Source organism: Phyllobates terribilis, unplaced genomic scaffold (genome assembly GCF_046119375.1).
Source record: "Phyllobates terribilis strain yellow unplaced genomic scaffold, ASM4611937v1 Scaffold_12__6_contigs__length_324123572, whole genome shotgun sequence".
NCBI classification, from domain to species: domain Eukaryota; kingdom Metazoa; phylum Chordata; class Amphibia; order Anura; family Dendrobatidae; genus Phyllobates; species Phyllobates terribilis.
Window position 1 is genome coordinate 154,071,815 of NW_027362772.1, and position 21,933 is coordinate 154,093,747.

Here is a 21,933-nt window from a genome sequence, read left to right on the forward strand (position 1 = left end):
CTCTCTAAGGGACAGGTACACATGAATTGGCCAATTTATGCGCTAAGATTTCTCATTTATTTCTATTTTCTATAGCAGTAATGCTATTTATATTCCATATTTCATGCTTACATACTTAGCATTGCAGTTTGCTACTTTATTTGTTAATTGTATATGGAGGTAGCTTCTCCTAGTAAGCACCTGTTCACACCTATTTCTCGTATTAGAAGTGCCATCAGTTTTTTCTGTTTACAGAGTCCAGAGTTAGGCCGGTTTCACATGTCCTGATATTTCCAGTATCGGAAAAACCGGTACGGGAGATATACGTGTCCATGTGCACCTGTGTGGCAACCGTGTGCCGCATCAGGAGCGCACATTCCGCCACCTGGGAATCAGCAGTACAGTTACCGCTGTTCCCAATCACCGGGTGCTGAATGCTGCCCTCATCATTGTAACCTGCTGGCGCTGTGATCAGCACAACCAAGGGACAATGATGAGAGTAGTAGTCTGCTCCCGCTGTGTCCTAGTGTAAAAATAAGAATAAAATTAAAAAATCCTTATACTCACCTGCCTATCAAAGTAAAAGTGAAGTACCCATAGCTCTTTCTTACATTCAAGCATCTGATGCTGATGCTCAGTCTATGTAGATGGCATCTTAGCTGTTGCTAGGCAACTTCCTTATAAGGTGAGATGCACCTGTAAGATTCCATCACAAGATTCCATCATGACATCACTGCTATTATGACATCATAATTCACAACCACTACTTATACAAGCGTTTACACTTCAGTGTCACTTTGATACCCCGGTGTCATTGTTGTCAGTGTTTAGCTACTTATCTAGTGATATACTGATTGCGCATTTCATTGAAATGTCTGGAATTTCTCCAGACAGACTTCAGGAGTTGGCACTACTCCAGGGGATTCTTACCACCTATACCCCTAACTGTGTGCTACCACTACCCGATGGCGTCCTCAGCTTCACTTACCGGCTGGTTATGGAGCTTGTACGGGACTGCTTGACCAAATACTACCAAGGTCGTATTACCTCAGAATATCTTCAGCATTTACAGCAGAACATCAGGACATTAGTACAACAGGTAAATAGCAGACAATCTGCACAAATTATTATTATTATGTCTAGTTGGTCTCCCTTACTGTATAGTGGTATTATTGGTAGTAATAAAATTTAGACTTTCTTCAGTGTCAGGCAGGGTCATATTTGTAATAGAGATCCCCATTTTGGGAAGAGGGTGTAAAAGTGCAGCATGAGCCTGTATGATTCAAATGTCAGGGCTAGATTTCATTCCTAGTCCAGTCCTTGTCCCTTAGTAAAGACACTTCATTTAGCACCTTAATCCGGATTTCTTATAAATATGTAATTATGATTTTTATTGTGTATAACAAATATTAATAATTTATCTCAGACCATAGAACTAGCCTCACTGATTAGAAATGTAAAGTACCCACAGTTCTTTCTTACATTCAAGCATCTGGTACTGATGCACAAACTATGGTTTTGCCACCTTAACTATTGCTAGGAAACTTCCTTTCACGGTGAGATGCCCCGTTAAGATTCCATCACAAGATTCCATCACGACATCACTGCTATTATGACATCATAATTCACCACCACTAATTATACAAGTGTTTTTATGCTGTATAAAAAATAATAATAATAATAATAATACAAATCAAATAATAATAATGGAATACAAGTTTATTTACAGAAAATTGTTCTTTAGATCGACACCAATATAATATATAAAATGTACCAAATGTGTAGTAATTGTAGCTGCAGATAGACAGGAGTAAAATGGTGACATAAATGGCCTCCTCCATTCTGCACTTTCTCTCATGATTTTCCTTTTGTATTTATTTCCATCTTTATAGGCTGAAGAAAAAGCCCAAAGTGGAAAATTGGCCTTTTTTAAACAACTGGCCCAAAATGTCCTGAATATACTGGAGAGTCCGGCCCGCTCACTGGAGCACCTGGTAAGGAGCCATCATCTTCTATATCACATGTCCTTGTCCCCTCCAGGCAGGCACAGGATATTTCATGACCGCCTGTCCCTGCGGCTCCATCATCTGTGATGGCAGTCTGTACTCAGCGGTGGGAGTTTGTATTTCTGCCTCTGTTTTGCTCGATCATCACAATCTTCCTTCTTGTAAATGCTGCAATTCTGATAACAGAGATCAGTTGTATATACAAGTACCTTATATATTATCGTTGATTTACTGGAGGGAGTGGCTGTGTATAGTCCGTCCAATACTGAAATTACCAGTAAATCCAATGTTTAGTCCTTCCTATCTATTGTATATGATAATTTAGTATTTGTGAAATGTTATACTAATTGTACATATTATAACCATCAGGAAACATCCGAAGGTGACTCCGAAGAGGGGCAAACCGTGAACATGCCTGACCCTAATATTAGTCAGTTAGAGCTAAAAACTGATCTGATTGAAGGTAAGCCGATCATCTAATATTTTACATTCAAATATCCAGATATTATAGAGAATGGCAGAGAATATGTAGATTTACTCTTCATTCCCTGTAATGGAGAGGGATCATGTAATTCTACTTCACGCCTGTGTGGTCTTCTCGGCTCCAAAATGAGGGTCATAGATCCCCAATCATGTAATTGTTCAAAAATACCATATTTTGAAGACTATAAGATGCACCGGACCATAAGAAGCAGGTGAAATTTTGGAGCGGAAAATAGGAAAAACATTTTTTTAATAAAATGGTGGAGCAACTTATAATCCAATTTTGTGGTAACTTTTCTAGGGGAAAGGCGGCGGAAAGATGGCAGCAGCAGGAGTGGGGCGATGCTGCACTGAAGTCCCTGCACTTCCATGGTTTTCAATCTGGTGGACCTTGGGAAAATCTCCACCGGAGGTGGCGCATGCACAGATTGAGATCTCGGGAGACAAGATCTCAATCTGCATGCGCCATCTCCAGAATCCATTTTTCCGAAGTCCACCACACTGAAAATCATGGAAGTGCGGAGTCTCCGGCGACATTTTCTGAAAGCCCAGGGGCCGCTGCATCCTTGCACCGCCGAACACCCCCTCCTCCCAGCCTGGGGCCCACAGCATCGCCCCACTCCTGCCGCCGCCAGCTTCCTGCAGCAGTGACCCTGCGTCCTGGGGCCTCGCTTCACCGCAACCCCCCCCCCCCCTCAGTAAGCTACGTTGGGATAAGACGCACCCCCATTTTACAGAAAAAAGTGTGTCTTATAACTTGAAAAATACGGTAATCAGATCCTGAACAATCGCCCAGTGTATCTATCTCTGGATGTGCCATAAATACTGTATATTTAGTATGTGCAGAATACCAGATATCTAGTTTTTATATCATTTACAGAGATCTTGTCATGTCCTTCATTATATGGATGTGTTATATATTAAGTACTGATATAGACTGATACATGACATCTTTTCATTATTTTATCATTATTTTAGAAATAACTGTGTCGACGGCCAGTACTGATGGTGGAATATGTGAGACACCAGAGATCCACGAATCTGCCAGTGTAAGTATCAGAGGAGACGTCTGTTTATCATCAGATAACGGGGTATGAATTACACATATAATATTATACCCCAGATGACAATGGGATATCTTTGCTTTTATGTAGATCAGATCTATTGTGAGTAATGATGGCATTGTTATTCTGCCTCTTCTGTGTGATGCCCCTTATCATACCCTGCAGTACAGTGATATCTATGCATGGGGAATATCCCCTTAAAATATAATACTGTCTGTGGAGGGTCCGGCTTGCATCATGTCCTCTACATCTGCTGCAATGTAATCAGCGTGGACATAATATAGAGGAGAAGTTCCTGCATCTGGAGCTTTTATTTTCCTGCAGATTCTATGTCTTAATGTCATTTCTTATTATTTCTAGGCCTTGACCGGATCATTGAACTTGGAGACAAGTCCTAGTAAGACCGACTTTAAACCAATCAAACTGATCAGCAGTGGAGCTTATGGGTGAGCTTTATGTTTGCATAATATACATTTCCTAGTGTTCCTTATGACAATGCTTCTGTCTCTGTGCCCAGCCCGTACAACAGAGAAATGCTCTGAGTCCATACTGTCCACAAGAGATGAGCGAATCAGGCAAAATTCTAATTTGCTTGTTCACGTGGACTTGTGAAAATACGATTCAAGGAGAAATTAATGTCCCTTATTATGCTCTGGGGCCTCACCAGGCCCCAGAACATAATAAGCATAAGAAACATACTTATACTCCCCTTACTGCTCAATTCTCTAGCCCCTCCACTTCTCACCGTCACCCGTCCGGTCCTCACTGCCTCTTCAGTTTGCCACCGCTCACGCTATGCAAGGACTTCAGGCTTTGAGAAGGTCTGAGAGAGTTCTATGCAAGAGCATAAAAAGTCACAACATTGTGACACCGTGACTGTTCTTGCGCTTGTGCATAATCCTCCCAGATCTCATCAATGTTGGAAGTCCCGTCCCAGTATGAGAGGCATTTGGATTTCAGCATTAGCAGCAGAGATTTGAGGATGCGGCAAGGAACGGACGGTTGAGGCGGAGGGGCCGTAGAAGTGAGTATAAAAATTTGTTTATTTTTAAACTTTTTTATGGCCTTTCAAGATTTTGAAAATGGTGGCCAACGCTTGACATTTTGCTAAATCCATGAGTAAGCAAATTACAAAAAACAAAACAAACAAAAAAACAAAACGCCATTTTGGTGAATGCAGAATTTTGCAAAATCTGAGTAGAATTTAATTCCACTCAAATGTGTTAGCTCATGTCTACTGGCCACATCTATATGTCATTATTTAGGTCAGTTAGGACGTGACATAGATGAGGACCTCGCATAGGTCATCATTTATGTTGTGTAACTTGATGGATTTCTACATGGATTTCTAGTGACATCTAGTAGTAACCAGACAATCATGTGATGAGGTTTATAGACAAAATGTTAGTAAGAATTCATTATAAATCATGGATTTTCCTTCTCTCCAGAGCCGTCCACTTAGTGCGACACAAATACACAAGCCAGCTATTCGCTATGAAGAAGCTGGACAAGGAGAACGTGAATATTCCAAGAAGACTTGAACGTGCCTTTCTAGAGAGGGACATCCTAACATTTGCTGATTGTCCCTTTGTGGCCTCCATGTTGTGCTCCTTTCCAACTCCTCATCATCTGTGTATGGTCATGGAGTATGCAGCAGGTAAGTCATATCCATTGTGCCTATATCCAGCCTCAATCTGCTTATCTCTAGCATCTTCTCCATAATCTGAATGTGACCACATGGACGGATACATGTCCATACTGCATTTACTATAAGTTATCTGTTACCAAGATGCCAGGAAAATCATTATCTCTGTGAAAGTCTCTGGTGAATGTCCTCACTGAGAATGGCAAAAATATCCACTGAGGATAAAAGGAGGATTTGACTCAATTCTAACAGTTTGTATAGATGAGCATTTCACAGAGTAATGAATAAGAGGCTTGCAGATGAGGCACGGCTCTGTCTTTTTATATTGGGTCACTCTGCTTTATACGCTCTACATTAGGCCTCTTTCACGCTTCAGTATTTCTGGTACGTGAGGTGACAGTTTACCACACGTACTGGAGACACTGACACATGTGCGCACATGTCAGTGTTTCCACGGACCGTGTGTCCATGTGATCCACACGTAGACATGTCTGTTTTTGGCCAGCAGGACGGATCACACAGACCCATTCAAGTCAATGGTTCAGTGTAAACACATACTGCACACGGATGCCATCCGTGTGACATGTGTCGGCGCCTGGGAATTAGCGATAAAGTTAGCGCCGGGTGCTAAACGCTGCCCTCATCATTGTCCCCTGCCGGCGCTGCGATCAGAACCAGCAGGGGTTAATGATGAGGGTTGTCTTCTCCCAGTGTATTTCTACCTGTAAAAATAAGAATAAAAAAAAAATCTATACCCTCACCTGTCCTAAATGTCCCCCACTGTAATCCATGAGACCGCTCAGCAGAGGAGCCGGGGAGAATGACTCCTGCAGCGAGCGGCCCCGAATCTGCGCTGAGCTCAGCGAGCGGTGTCCTGTCACTCACTGAGCTCAGCTGAGGTCTGGCGTCGCTCGCTGCAGGAGTCATTCTCCCCAGCTCCTCTGCTGAGTAGTCGCATGGATTACAGCAGGAGATACTTAGGACAGGTAGGTGAGTATAAGGGTTTTTTTTTATTTTATTCTTATTTTTACAGGTGGAGACACCGGGAGCAGACTACAACTCTCATTATTAACTCCTGCTGGTGCTGATCGCAGTGCCGGCAGGGGAAAATGATGAGCGCAGCGTTCAGTACCCGGCTTTTGGGAATAACGCTAACTGTACACTGATTCCCAAACGCCGGTACGTGTGCTCCTGATGCGGCACACGGACATCTCCGACACAGGTTTTTCCGGTACCAGAAATATCCGGACGTGTGAAACCGGCCTTATACAGTATATAAAGCAAAACCACAAATGAGACTGCTGACACCTTTAACTAATTATATATTTATTTATTGCAAGATACATAGTATATATAGCTCATACTTTTTTGGCCAGAATAGTGTCTCTTTTTTGTATGAGTTACCTTGTTATTTTTAAATATTTATTCCACGTGACTAATAAAGATTCATGCTTTTATATGGGATGTTGCTTCATTGCACTTATTTGTGCAGCTCTTGCACCTTTGTGGTTTTGCTTCATAGACATTTAGTGCAGTCCTAGTTACTATTCGGGTATGCTCCAATGGAGGGTTTTTTGCATTATTATACAGTATATCTCTGTGTATGACGTCCTGCCCCAATGTCTCCGCTCATTTCTCATTCACACTCCTCATGTGTCATTTACATTGTAACAAACCCTCTCCTGTCATATTTGCTTTCTGCTGTAGGAGGAGACTGTGGCAGTTTTATGAAGAACTATGGGTGTTTACCTGTCCCCTTGGCTCGTCTGTACATTGCAGAAACGGTTCTAGCTGTGGAATATCTGCACAGCTATGGTGTAATGCACAGAGACCTGAAGCCTGAAAAGTAAGTGACACTTGTAGTATAAGAAAGGGGTAAAAAGATATCGTTTATTATACAATCTATTTGCAACTTGGGGCTGACATCCTCTTTTTTTCACAGCCTCCTGATAACGTCAACTGGTCATATTCAAGTTACAGATTTTGGGCTTTCCAAACTCTGCCTCATGAGACCAACATCAGAGATCTACAAGGCTCCAATTGAGGACATCACCAGAGAGTTCCATGATAAGGAGGTAGGCAGGAACTTGTTCTTTACTCATCTCCTCCATTTCTCCTTCTCTTATACTTTCTCATCTAGAAAACGTTTCCACTGATGTTATTTGTCACAATTATGTTCTCTGATCATTATCTCATTCCTCTGTTTTTTCCAGATTGCTGGCTCCCCTCATTACATAGCCCCAGAAGTTATCTTAAAGGAAGGCTATGGAAGGCCAGCTGACTGGTGGTCAATTGGGATCATCCTATATACATTTCTTGTAGGACGTGTACCATTTTATGGGCCTTCCAAATATGACATTTACAGCCATATTGTCAGGGGTAAGTAAAATAATCTGATTGCTGTGTAATGTCATTGTTATTTGAATAGATTAGTTGTGTGATTTAGTTACTTTTGTTAATATAAAAGATTTTTGTTTTGATAAAATAAATTAAGATGTTTCATTTTCTGTAATATTTGCTTTTTACATAACAGATGACATATATTGGAAACTTACTAATTCGGCTTTTCCAGCCACAGCTCGGGATATCATCATTGAGCTGCTCAGAAAAGATCCAGCACAAAGACTTGGGACAGGTAATGTATATAATACTATTATTAATGACTTATTACACCTCTGTGAACAGAAAATGAATAATGAGGATCAGCACTGAGGTTTTGTTCTCTACCAGCTTGGCCATTCCCCATTCTTCATGCTAAGACTTTCAGTACATCTACTTCACTTCGGCTCTGTTACGTCAACCGTTCAGATTAACGCCCCCTTCACACGTCCGTATAAAATCAGTACTGAAACCAGTACCGGAAAAAAACAGTACTAGTGTCATCAGTGTTTTGAATCAGTGTGCCATCAGTGTGCCATCAGTGTTTTTCCGGTACGGCAAAGAAAAAGAAATGATAAAGTATCTCTTATACTTTGTAATGTTAAACAGATACAGCGTAAGGAAGGCACACAAATGGCACACGGATGCCATCTGTGTGATGTACGTGTTTTTCAGGGTCCCATAGACTTGTATTGGCACTTGTCATCTGTGCTGCCACAAAAAAACAGCAGCATAGATGATAATGGGTACGGGTGGCATACGTGAAAGAAAAATGGATGCCACATGTAGTGCAAACACGGATATGTGTAGGAGGCCTAAGAAACTTGTCTCTTTGACAATAACTATATCACTATTCATTGTTTTCCTTTTCAAGGAGGAGCAAATGAGATCAAATTTCATCCATTCCTGCGTAACTTAGATTTTGACAACCTTCTAAGTCAGAAGTCGCTGTTCATTCCTGATCTTGAGTCAGAAGAGGATACCATCTACTTTGACAGTAAGTAGAATGAGACATCATCTGCAGAAAGCTGCTGTGTGTCTTGTATTTCATTTTAAGTGAGAATCAGTCCCCACCTTGATTCATGATCAAATGGTGACTGTTCAGGACAAAGTATTATGCTAATAATCTCGATTAACTCTTGTACTTTTCAGCTCGATGTAGCAGACATCAACATATTGATTCAGATGAGGGGGACACAAGTGAAGATAATGACTGGCCGGAAAGCCAAAACTTTCTATCATCTTCGCATAGGCTTTCTAAAGTAAGTATGTGACCAATAAGATCCATACAACCTGTAATTAAAATAAAATTGTAAAATATTAAAATATTTTTTTTTCCTCTTTGTATTAGCTCTGTTCCATCCATACCAAGATGATGAACAATGAAGAACCCAAGTCACCTCCAGGGTATTCACCAGAAAGTGCAAAACAGTCAGACATGTGAGCAAATTATTTTTATGGGGTCCATTCTGATATGTGTTCACAACACCAAATTCAAGACGAGTGTAAGTCGATACTAAATCCAGTATCGATGACCACATGATTGCTGATCACCATGTTTCTGACTTGTGATAACGCTGGTGATGAAAGTTGATAACTATGACCAGCTTTAATTTCCAGTTCATTACAGGAAAATAAATATTGCTAGTGATTCTCCATTCTTGCTGGTAGAAGAGGGTCTTGAGCACAGCATCCCCTTCATGTTATTCAGATGTCCTAATGGGCTTTGCAGACAGGTGTTGTATCCGTATCTATTGTTTTCACTTGTAATTTATATGTTTTTCTTCTACCAAACAGACAGAAAGATTCTCCCCCCTCTAAGTCTGAAGACAACCAGACGCAGAAAGATTCTCCCCCTTCTAAATCTGATGACAACCAGACACAGAGAGATTCTCCCCCCTCTAAGTCTGATGACAACCAGACGCAGAAAGATTCTCCCCCTTCTAAATCTGATGACAACCAGACACAGAGAGATTCTCCCCCCTCTAAGTCTGATGACAACCAGACGCAGAAAGATTCTCCCCCTTCTAAATCTGATGACAACCAGACACAGAGAGATTCTCCCCCCTCTAAGTCTGATGACAACCAGACGCAGAAAGATTCTCCCCCTTCTAAATCTGAGGATGACAACCAGACACAGAGAGATTCTCCCCCCTCTAAGTCTGATGACAACCAGACGCAGAAAGATTCTCCCCCCTCTAAATCTGATGACAACCAGACGCAGAAAGATTCTCCCCCCTCTAAGTCTGATGACAACCAGACGCAGAAAGATTCTCCCCCCTCTAAATCTGATGACAACCAGACGCAGAAAGATTCTCCCCCCTCTAAATCTGATGACAACCAGACGCAGAAAGATTCTCCCCCCTCTAAATCTGATGACAACCAGATGCAGAAAGATTCTCCCCCCTCTAAATCTGATGACAACCAGACGCAGAAAGATTCTCCCCCTTCTAAATCTGAGGATGACAACCAGACACAGAGAGATTCTCCCCCCTCTAAGTCTGATGACAACCAGACGCAGAAAGATTCTCCCCCCTCTAAATCTGATGACAACCAGACGCAGAAAGATTCTCCCCCCTCTAAATCTGAGGATGACAACCAGACACAGAGAGATTCTCCCCCCTCTAAGTCTGATGACAACCAGACGCAGAAAGATTCTCCCCCCTCTAAATCTGATGACAACCAGACGCAGAAAGATTCTCCCCCCTCTAAGTCTGATGACAACCAGACGCAGAAAGATTCTCCCCCCTCTAAATCTGATGACAACCAGACGCAGAAAGATTCTCCCCCCTCTAAATCTGATGACAACCAGATGCAGAAAGATTCTCCCCCCTCTAAATCTGATGATGATAAGCAGAGGCAGAAAGATTCTTCCCCCTCTAAATCTGATGACAACCAGACGCAGAAAGATTCTTCCCCCTCTAAGTCTGATGATGACAAGCAGTGTTTCACTGCTGAAGGCAGACAGTCATCCATATTGTCAGGTATGTATAGCTCTTTAGGTCATTCTATTGCAGCCTGTGTCAAAAAGTGTAATGTGAAAACAGCCCAACATTTCATTTTATAAAAATCCTCACTCTTAGGCTGTGTGCCCACGATGCGTTTTTCAAGCGTTTACGCTGCGGAATTTCTACAGCATAAACACTTGGGAATCGCTTGGTAAACCTTCCCCCATGGTCTCCAATGCAATTCCGCACTTTCAATGCCCATGCTGCGTATTTTTCCGCAGCGTTTATGCTGCGCTCAAAAATACGCAGCATGTCCATTAATTTTGCGCACGCGCAGCGTAATCGCCGCCATTGACTTGCATTAGAACGCGCTAATTCCGCAAGACTGCATCTGTACTTGCGTAATTGGCGCTTTCTAATGTGCGGATGGTACCCAAGTCTGGAGGAGAGGAGACTCTCATCCAGACCTGGGTACCATAGAATCTGTAAAGAAAAGAATTTAAAATAAAAAATAAAGCTTATAATCACCTTCCGATGTCCTCCCAGTGTTTTGTCCACGCCGTCCGGTCTCTTGCAATGCTCGCGCTGTTGTGAAGGACCTGTCATGACGTCACTGAGTCATGTGACCCATCACATGACTCAATGACGTCACCGCAGGTCCTTCACAGCACCGCGAGCATTGCAAGAGACCAGACGCAGCAGAGATGACACCGGGAAGACACCGGAAGGTGAGTATAATCTTTTTTTTTTCATTTTTTACCATTCTTATTCTTTTTTTTAACTATTACTCGGTCACACTATATAAATCCATGCCGGTTGCATGGATTTAAATAGTGTGACCAACTTGTCAAGCACTTTTCCAAGTGATGCTCAAAATCGTTTGGAAAACTTCTTGAAAAAACGCATGCGAAAGCGCATGTAAAAATGCTGAAAAAACGCTTCTCTCTGGCAGAAAAAACGCATGTAAATCTGCATGTAAATCTGCATACGTTTTTTTCTGCCAGAGAGAGGCAAAAACGCTCTGCATCAAATCTGCTACGTGGGCACATAGCCTCATAGGTTATAATTTTTAATGCATAAGAAGCCATTCAGTCTTCTGCCAAACTGATTCTGAATACTGCACCCATGGCTCCATCTAGGCCTATACTGATCCTTATCACCTTAAGAATGCACTGAGGTTTTAGCTAACTTATTTTAAGATATTACTTGCAGGATGCCGCAGTGTTATCATGTTAATAAGGGGACATAGTTCCCTGGCTAGACACCACATATCGGAAAACCTACAGGTTTCATATTAATCAGTTCACAAGGCAATCTAATTCTCAGACCCTCAGGTGGTTTTATGTATATATGACATATTCTCTCTATTATGGTGCAATAATCAATTACCGGGACTACAGGGTACAAGAATAACAGAATTCTATATAAAGATACAAAGCTAATCTTTTAGGAGTTTATAATATACATCTTTTTCTTGTTTTTTTTATCAGAATCACCAGTTCAGGGGAAAAGAAAATCTGCATCGAAAGATCGACAAAAAACAGAGAAGGTAGAAGAGAGAAGAAGTAGAAGAGGTAAGTGTAACAATAAGCTCCATGTTGCATGATGTCAGTCAGTGAGAAGGAGTCATGTGGAGCAGATATTATCTGTAGGATTACTGACAATGACCCCGTACATCTGTATGGATACGACTCCTCTATCATCCTGTCACAGTGACACTACAGTAGTATCCTCTAATACATACATGTCAAACTCTGGCCCGTGGACCAAACCTGGCCCGCAGGGTGGTTATATTTGACCCACGACAACAGAACCACCACCACTATTTGGGGCCATTATTCTGTATGGAGGACAATGTGGGGCCCATTATACTGTACGGAGGACTATGTGGGGCCATTATTCTGTATGTAGGATTATGTGGGGTCCAAGTTTTTCATTTTGGCCCTCTGTGTGTTTGAGTGTGACATCCCTGCTCTAATATGTAGTCCCATTACTTACATTAGTTATGTCTCTTTGTCTCCTCTCACAGGTTCCACCTTCCGCCGGCTGATATCATCTTGCCGGCGTGGATTATCCAGGGTTGCTCGCTCCATCAGACAAAGCTGCATATTTGCTCCCTGTCATCGGAGCAACACAAACATCTCAATGTGAAAAACCCTTCATGTCTAGTGCCTAGTACAGCATGTCCACCATTAAAGATGCACCTGTGTGGAAGGACTTGTACCATCTACCTGTGGCCTTCTGACCAGCAAGTAACATCTGCAGAAGAAGGCCCTCCAAGAACATCTCTTCATTCTTCCATGTAATTCTTAATAAAAAAAAAACTAAAAAGAATCATTTCAAATTGATTAATGTCCCTTTGCATTTAATGTAATACTACTGACATTTATGGCATATCAGTACTAAACATCATATATGTCTGATGAGAGAATATCGTTTCCATGTTTCATGTTAATCCTCTAATCCTCAGCCAAAAGTGGAAGAGAAGACCAGTGATTCTGTTACATCTACGAATGACAGTCAATCCAGGGAAAAACACCTTCTGATCCATACATTTTTCAGGCACTCTGATCCTTTTACCTTCATGTGGCTCTACTTAAGGTTTATGTATAAGAACCAGTTGGATTCAGTACTGGGCATCCTGGGGGTCCCAGCAGCCACATCCCAATTGTTCAACTAAAAAAGACATACTGTATTATAGTGTGATATATATATATATATATATATATATATATATATATATATATATATATATATATATATATATATATATATATATATATATATATATATATATACACACTGTGTGCAGAATTATTAGGCAAATGAGTATTTTGATCACATGATACTTTTTATACATGTTGTCCTACTCCAAGCTGCATAGGCTTGAGAGCCAACTACCAATTAAGTAAATCTGGTGATGTGCATCTCTGTAATGAGGAGGGGTGTTGGCTAATGACATCAACACCCTATATAAGGTGTGCTTAATTATTAGGCAACTTCCTTTCCTTTGGCAAAATGGGTCAGAAGAGAGATTTGATGGGCTCTGAAAAGTCCAAAATTGTGAGATGTCTTGCAGAGGGATGCAGCAGTCTTGAAATTTCCAAACTTTTGAAGCGTGATCACCGAACAATCAAGCGTTTTATGGCAAATAGTCAACAGGGTCGCAAGAAGCGTGTTGGCCAAAAAAGGCGCAAAATAACTGCCCATGAATTGAGGAAAATCAAGCGTGAAGCTGCCAAGATGCCATTCACCACCAGTTTTGCCATATTTCAGAGCTGCAATGCTACTGGAGTATCAAAAAGCACAAGGTGTGCGATACTCAGGGACATGGCCAAGGTAAGGAAGGCTGAAAAACGACCACCTTTGAACAAGAAGCATAAGATAAAACGTCAAGAATGGGCCAAGAAATATCTTAAGACTGATTTTTCAAAGGTTTTATGGACTGATGAAATGAGAGTGACTCTTGATGGGCCAGATGGATGGGCCAGAGGCTGGATCAGTAAACGGCAGAGAGCTCCACTCCAACTCAGATGCCAGCAAGGTGGAAGTGGGGTACTGGTATGGGCTGGTATCATCAAAGATGAACTTGTGGGACCTTTTCGGGTTGAGGATGAAGTGAAGCTCAACTCCCAGACCTACTGCCAGTTTCTGGAAGACAACTTCTTCAAGAAGTGGTACAGGAAGAAGTTGGTATCGTTCAAGAAAAACATGATTTTCATGCAGGACAACTCTCCATCACATGCATCCAACTACTCCACAGCGTGGCTGGCCAGTAAAGGTCTAAAAGAAGAAAAAATAATGACATGGGCCCATTGATCACCTGATCTGAACCCCATAGAGAACCTGTGGTCCATCATAAAATGTGAGATCTACAGGGAGGGAAAACAGTACACCTCTCGGAACAGGGTCTGGGAGGCTGTGGTGGCTGCTGCACGCAATGTTGATCGAAAACAGATCAAGCAACTGACAGAATCTATGGATGGAAGGCTGTTGAGTGTCATCATAAAGAAAGGTGGCTATACTGATCACTAATTTTTTGGGTTTTTGTCTTTGCATGTCAGAAATGTTTATTTCTATATTTTGTGCACTGATATTGGTTTACCTGGTGAAAATAAACAAGTGAGATGGGATTATATTTGGTTTTTATTAAATTGTCTAATAATTCTGCACAGTAATAGTTACCTGCACAAACAAATATCCTCCTAAGATAGCCAAATCTTAAAAAAACCACTCCAACTTCCAAAAATATTAAGCTTGGATATTTATGAGTCTTGTGGGTTGATTGAGAACATAGTTGTTGATCAACAATAAAAATAATCCTCTAAAATACAATTTGCCTAATAATTCTGCACACCGCGTATATCTATATATATAATCGTCTTATCCCGTCTGTCTGTCTGTCTGTCTGTCGGGGAAATTCCGCGTCACTGATTGGTCCAGCAGCGGCCAATCAGCGACGCGGGATTTCAGAAAAAAGATGGCGGCCGTTAGAGGCTCATCTGCGGGACGGAGCTCAGCGGCGATGCAGCCGGGAGATGACTGGCGCGAGGCTCTCATCTCCCGGCCGCTAGCAGCAGAAGAACCCCGACCGGCGAGCAGCCGCTCATCTCCCGGCTTCTCGCAGCGGAAGTAGCCGCACAGGCAGTGGCGTTGACCTCCATGCGGCTAGGGTGTCAAGGGAGGACCGGGGAGCGGCGCTGCGGGTCGGGATACTTCTGCTGCGAGAAGCCGCTCATCTCCCGGCTTCTCGCAGCGGAAGTAGCCACACAGGCAGCGGCGCTCCCCGGTCCTCACCAATACGATTCTGCTCCCCGGTCCTCACCTATACGATTCGCTGATTGGTCGCGGTCTCTGGCCGCGACCAATCAGTGATCTTGGCGCAAAAGTTAAACACCGCTGTGCTGATTGGTCGCGGCCGCTGCCCGCGACCAATCACCGATTTGGACGCCACATTTAAATAGCGGCCACGACCAATCACCGATCTTGGCGCAACATTTAAACACTGCTGTGCTGATTGGTCACAGACGCTGCCCGCGACCAATCAGCGATTTTGGCGCCAAATTTAAACACTGCTGTGCTGATTGGTCGCGGACGCTGCCCGCGACCAATCAGCGATTTTGGCGCCAAATTTAAACAATGCTCTGCTTACTGGTCGCGGATGCCAGCCACGACCAATCAGCGAGATTGGCGCCAAATTTATACAACGCTCTGCTAATTGGTCGCGGACACCAGCCACGACCAATCAGCGAGATTGGCGCCAAATTTAAACAATGCTCTGGCGCCAAATTTAAACAACGCTCTGCTGATTGGTCGCGGCCGCCAGCCGACCGCGACCAATCAGCGAGATTGGCGCCAAATTTAAACACCACTCTGCTGATTGCGCCCAGTCGGCCGCATACATATTCTAGAATACCCGATGCGTTAGAATTGGGACACCATCTAGTATATATATAAATATATTCACTTGTGGAAAACCCTTTTAACTAGGGCTGTGGTGTCAGTAAGTCAAATTTCCAACTATAATAATTACTAATACCAAATATACTGCAACAAATAATAGTAAATATTCAGCAATTTATGCATGAAAATAATTTATAATATACAATATTAACACTATATAAGTATTTACATTTTTTTCTACCTGCAGTTGGAGTTGGTACGTTCTTCTGATACTAACTCCACAGCTCGGCTTTTCCTTCTTTCCTGCTCCTCTAACATAAAAGTACAGCAATTAATTACGACAAGTTAATCATTTAAATGCTGCTGTCAATCTCTGACAGCAGCACGTAAATGTAACCAGTGCCACTGCTTCCATTTACCAGCTCCCATCTGTGCCCTGTGACATGATCTCGGGGGCTGATGGGTCACTAGGACAGTGAGGGCCCTGTGCCCGCTGTCTTGGTGCTCCTCTGGAGCTCATCTATATGCTGAGCTTCAAAGGAGACCGAGATTTAGGCTACCGTCCCACTATCAGTATTTGGTCCAATTTCACCACAAATGGATTTTTTTCCCCATTTTTAGTACATTGAATAGTAAAATGAATCATTCAAAACTACAAGTAACCCCAAAGTCATGCCAGTTTCCATGGCCCAGAAGATTCTCTGAAGGAAGAGTGTCATTGGGTGACTGCTTCTTTGGTAAATACCATAAACATTAGCACTTAAAAAGGTCCATATGTCTGGAACCGTATAGATGATTTCGAAAGAAGCAAAAAAAAGCTCAGTGATAAGAAACAGATGATGGTTATTAATGAAACACACTAACTGGGTCACATTTAAAAGTGGTGTACCCCAGGAGTCAGTATTGGGACTTCTATTTAATACAATTATTAATGACCTTTTGGGGGGTATACAGAGTAAAATTTCAATATTTTCAGATGATCGTAAACTCTGCAAGGTTATCAGTACATAGGAGGATAATGTAATATTACAGAGGGATTTATGTAAGCTTGAGGTTTGGGCTGAAAAATGGCAATTGAAGTTTAATGTAGATAAATGTTCTTGCTTGGGACAAATTACAATGTACAATTATGTACTAAACACTGGGAAAACCATCACTGGAAAAGACTTGGGTGTATGGGTGGACAGCAAACTCAACTTTAATAACCAGTGCTAGGCCGCTGCTGCCAAGGCAAATAGAACCATGGAAGCATTAAAAGAGGCATAGATGCTTATGATAAGAACATAGTTTTGTCTGTATACAAGTCACTAATTCAGCCACATTTAGAATACTGTGTATAATTTTGGTCTTTGGTGTATAAGACGGACATAGTTGAACTAGGACGTATGCAGACAAATGCAACCAAGGTTATTAAGGGAATTGGTGCACTGCAATTCCAAGACAGGTTAACAAAGTTAGGGTTATTCAGTTTGGAATAATGAAGGTTTAAGGGCGATCTTATTACAATGTACAAATATAAGAAGAAACAGTATAGAGATCTTATTAAGGAACTTTTTACATATAGACCTTCAACGATGACAAGGAGGCACCCTCTCCTACTAGAAGAAAGATGGTTTCTCAGTCATCATAGATGGCGATTCTTTACTCTAAGAATAGTGAAATTACGGGACTTTCGGGAACATAAACATCACAGTAAAAGATAATGCCTTACCAACACCAGGTCAGATTACCAGTGCACCGCAGGATGCAGCAAGCCTCCATGATAAAGGCGGGGGCAGCACATGTGCAAAATACTAATGCCGACAGCCACTCACTAACCTACCAATTCTTGGAGGGGGTGGCTGTGTAGTATTATACATGCACACCGATGGAGTTGTGAGCTTGCGTATTTTGGCCAAAATATCGTCCAATACCTCATGTGGTGTACTTATCTTATATACTATTTTTCATCTTTTTTGCACATCTTTTTGCAGGATGCAGCCAGGCCTCTTTAGTGTTGGCTGGGTGAATTGGGGCGTCTGTCCTGTGGGGGTGCATGTATATAGTTCTGGGCAACCCGCCTGATCTAATACTATGGGCGTCATCAATACGCTGCAAGCAAGACATCAATAGGCTGCAAGCCAGACACTGTGTATCACACATATCTGTGTGACTGGCGCCCTATGCAGACTCCATCGGTGTGCATGTATAATACTACACAGCCACCCCCTCCATGAATTGGTAGGTTAGTGAGTGGCTGTCTGCATCAGTATTTTGCACATGTGCTGCCCCCGCCTTTATCATGGAGGCTTGCTGCATCCTGCAGTGCATTGGTAATCTGACCTGGTGTTGGTAAGGCATTATCTTTTACTGTGATGTTTTTTGAAATTATGTCCAATGTTCACCATTTTTAATATTCAGACTTTCGAGAACATCATATTGTAATTGTTGATTTACTAGACAAGTTCAAGTATGGCCCGGATGCTTTTGTTGAAAAATATATTACAGGTTATGGGAACTAGATTCTGTGATAGGACGTTCATCCAGGGAACTAGTCTAATTGCCATTAGTGGAGTTGGGAAGGATTTTTTCGTTAATAGGGGGCAATTAGCATCTGCCTCATGGGTCTTTTGCCTTCCTTTGTATCAACATGTTAGGTTATAGGTAGAACACAATGGATGTCTTCTTTCAATGTACTGTGTGGGGAAATGTATTGTCAGGGGGAATCATACTGTACATCATGCTGTGTGTAATAGGACCGTGGGGGCATCATATTGAGTGTGATAGCCACTGTGGGGCCATGAAAGTGGTATCATACTGTGTGTAGGCATATATGAGGAATTGGACTAGATTAGAATACTGGCATTCGAGAAAGAATGTCACACCGATTGTACTCCCGGGATTATGGTGTGCTGTGTAATAATATATGGTAGCAGGACCCCTCTAGTCTTCATTCCAGGTATACTAACTGCTCAGTGTTACATTGATTTGGTCGTGGAACCAGTGATATGGACATTTCTTAAACGTGCCTCAGTAACTATTTTTCAACATGGAAATGTTAAGCTACATGTTGCAGGTGCTACTGTGAGCAGCATGCTTGACTTAAACATGATACCATGGCCAGAAGCATCTCCGGATTTGACTCCCATCAAGCACTTCATTGGTCGAGCATTGCAAAAGGAGTTGCCGTCAGCAGATCTTGATGATTTGTGTGCCCAAGTGCATTCATTATTCCTCTCTGCTCTGCCTTGCTCACCGCTCCGGCGGTTCCTCTCTGCTCTGCCTTGTCCACCGCTCCGGCGGTTTCGCCCTGCTCTGCCTTGCTCACCGCTCTGGCGGTTCCTCCTGCTCTGCCTTGCCCACCGCTCCGGCGGTTTCGCCCTGCTCTGCCTTGCTCACCGCTCCGGCGGTATCTCTCTGCTCTGCCTTGCCTACCGCTCCAGCGGTTCCTCTCTGCTCTGCTTGTCTACCGCATCTGCGGTTCTGTTCCTGAATCCCAGTTTGTACTGGACCCTATCCAGCCTGCGCTCCAACCTGCTAGTGCCTCCCTGTCTGCACTCCAGCCGTGTTTGCCAGTACCCCCCTGTCTGCATACCAGCCGTGCCTTGCCAGTGCCCTCCTGTCTGCATACCAGCCGTGCTTGCCAGTATCCTCTTGTCTGCACTCCAGCCATGCCTGCCAATACCCACCTGTCTGTGTGCCAGCCTAACCTGCCCGTTCCTGCATTCCCCGGTGTGGGTCAACAGCTGTGACCGGGGTCTAACCTGGAGTAGCACCTGGTCCCTCTGCTCGGTTCCTCCTTGGTTCACGAAGTCGTTAGCCTCCGTGCGACCTTGGTCGGATCGGGTAGATACTTAGTTATGCCCCTCCAGGCACTCCTCGGTTCATGGTACAGTGGGATCACTAATCACGCTCACGCCAGTCAGTCCAGGCACGAGTGTAACAGTTTTATTTATGTTGTATCGTGTTTGAAGGTTGCCTTTTCCTGATGGCAGGTTTCAGCTCTTTCCAAAGATGCTCAATAGGATTTAGGTCAGGGCTCATAGAAGGCCACTTCAGAATAGTTGAAAGTTTTCCTCTTAGCCGTTCTTGGGTGTTATAAGCTGTGTGTTTTGGGTCATTATCCTGTTGCAAGACCCATGACTGAGACCAAGCTTTCTGACAATGGGTAGCACATTTCTCTCTAGAATCCCTTGATAGTCTTGAGATTACATTTTACCCTGCACAGATTCAAGACACCCTGTGCCAGATGCAGCAAAGCAGCCCGAGAACATAACAGAGCTCCTCCATGTTTCACAGTAGGGACAGTGTTCTTTTCTTGATATGCTTCACTTTTCCATCTGTGAACATAGTGCTGATGTGCCTTGCCAAAAACTTCAATGTTTGTCTCATCTGTCCATAGGACATTCTCCCAGAAGCTTTGTGGCTTGTCAACATGTAGTTTGGCAAATTCCAGTTTGGCTTTTTTATGAAATTTTTTTCAACAATGGTGTTCTCCTTGGTCGTCTCCCATGAAGTCCACTTTGGATCAAACAACAACGGATGGTGCGATCTGACACTGATGTTCCTTGAGCATGAAGCTCACCTTTAATCTCTTTAGAAGTTATCCTGGGCTCTTTTGTTACCATTCGAATTATCCGTCTCTTTGATTTGTCATCAATTTTCCTCCTGCTGCCACGTCCAGGGAGGTTGGCTACAGTCCCATGGATCTTAAATTTCTAAATAATATGTGCAACTGTAGTCACAGGAACATCAAGCTACTTGGAGATGGTCTTATAACCTTTACCCTTAACTTGCTTGTCTATAATTTTCTTTCTAATCTCCTGAGACAACTCTTTCCTTTGCTTCCTCTGGTCCATGTTGAGTGTGGTACACACCATGTCACCAAACAGCACAGTGAGTATCTGTAGCCCTATATACAGGCCCACTGACTGATTACAAGATTGTAGACACTTGTGATGCTAATTAGTGGACACAACTTGATTTAACATGTATCTGTTGTCACATTATTTTCAGGGGTACCATCATTTTTGTCCAGGCCTATATCATGAGTTACATTTTTTAAAAACTTCTGTGGAAGCAGGGTTGAAAAGCAATGTCTGACTTCCATTTGTTCATTTTCATAGATTTTTAATTTATTATTACTTTTGTCAGATTCAAATTATTTCTGTGACCATTGTGGGTTTTTCCTTTCATTAAACGAGGGGTACCAACAATTTTGACCACGTATGTATGTATGTACAAACACACACACACACACATATGTATGTATATATATATATATATATATATATATATATATACATACACACATACATACATATATATATATACACACACATATATATACACACACACATATATATACACACATACATATACATACATACACATATATATACACACACATACATATATATATAGTCATGTAGCAGACATCCCTTTAATGGTTTGGTGTGTTTTTGAATGACCATGTACCTTCCTCTTTAACGGACTGGTCACATGACTGTGACATCACACAGGTCCTTATGCACACAGAGGGTGTGGACACATGACTCTGACATCAGTTAAGGTCCTATCTGTGTGTGTGCTGCAGTATATATAAACCCTGTGTGATTTGTGACAGGTGTGTTCCGGTGTGTAGGAGTTCCTGGGTGTTGGGAGCTCCTGTGTGGGCACCGTGTGAGCGGCACGAGGCTGTTCCCTGTGTGTGGGGAACACCGCTCGTGGGAAGCCTGGTGAGGCCTGGTGGACTCCGGTGGAGGTGAAGCCTGGATCCCTGTGAGAGTGTGGGGGATGCCAGTAAGCCTCGGAGTGCCACACAAGCACCGCTCGTGTGAGGCCTGGTGAGGCCTGGTGGACTCCGGTGGAGGTGAAGCCTGGATCCCTGTGTGTGTGTGTGGGATGCCAGTAAGCCTCGGAGTGCCACACAAGCGTCCTGGAGGACAGAGCCTGGATCTGTGTGTGAGAGATGCCAGTGGTCTTGGACGGGTGGAGGTCTGGAGACCACGTGTGGTCAAGCCTTAGAGTCACAGTGGTGAAATGGA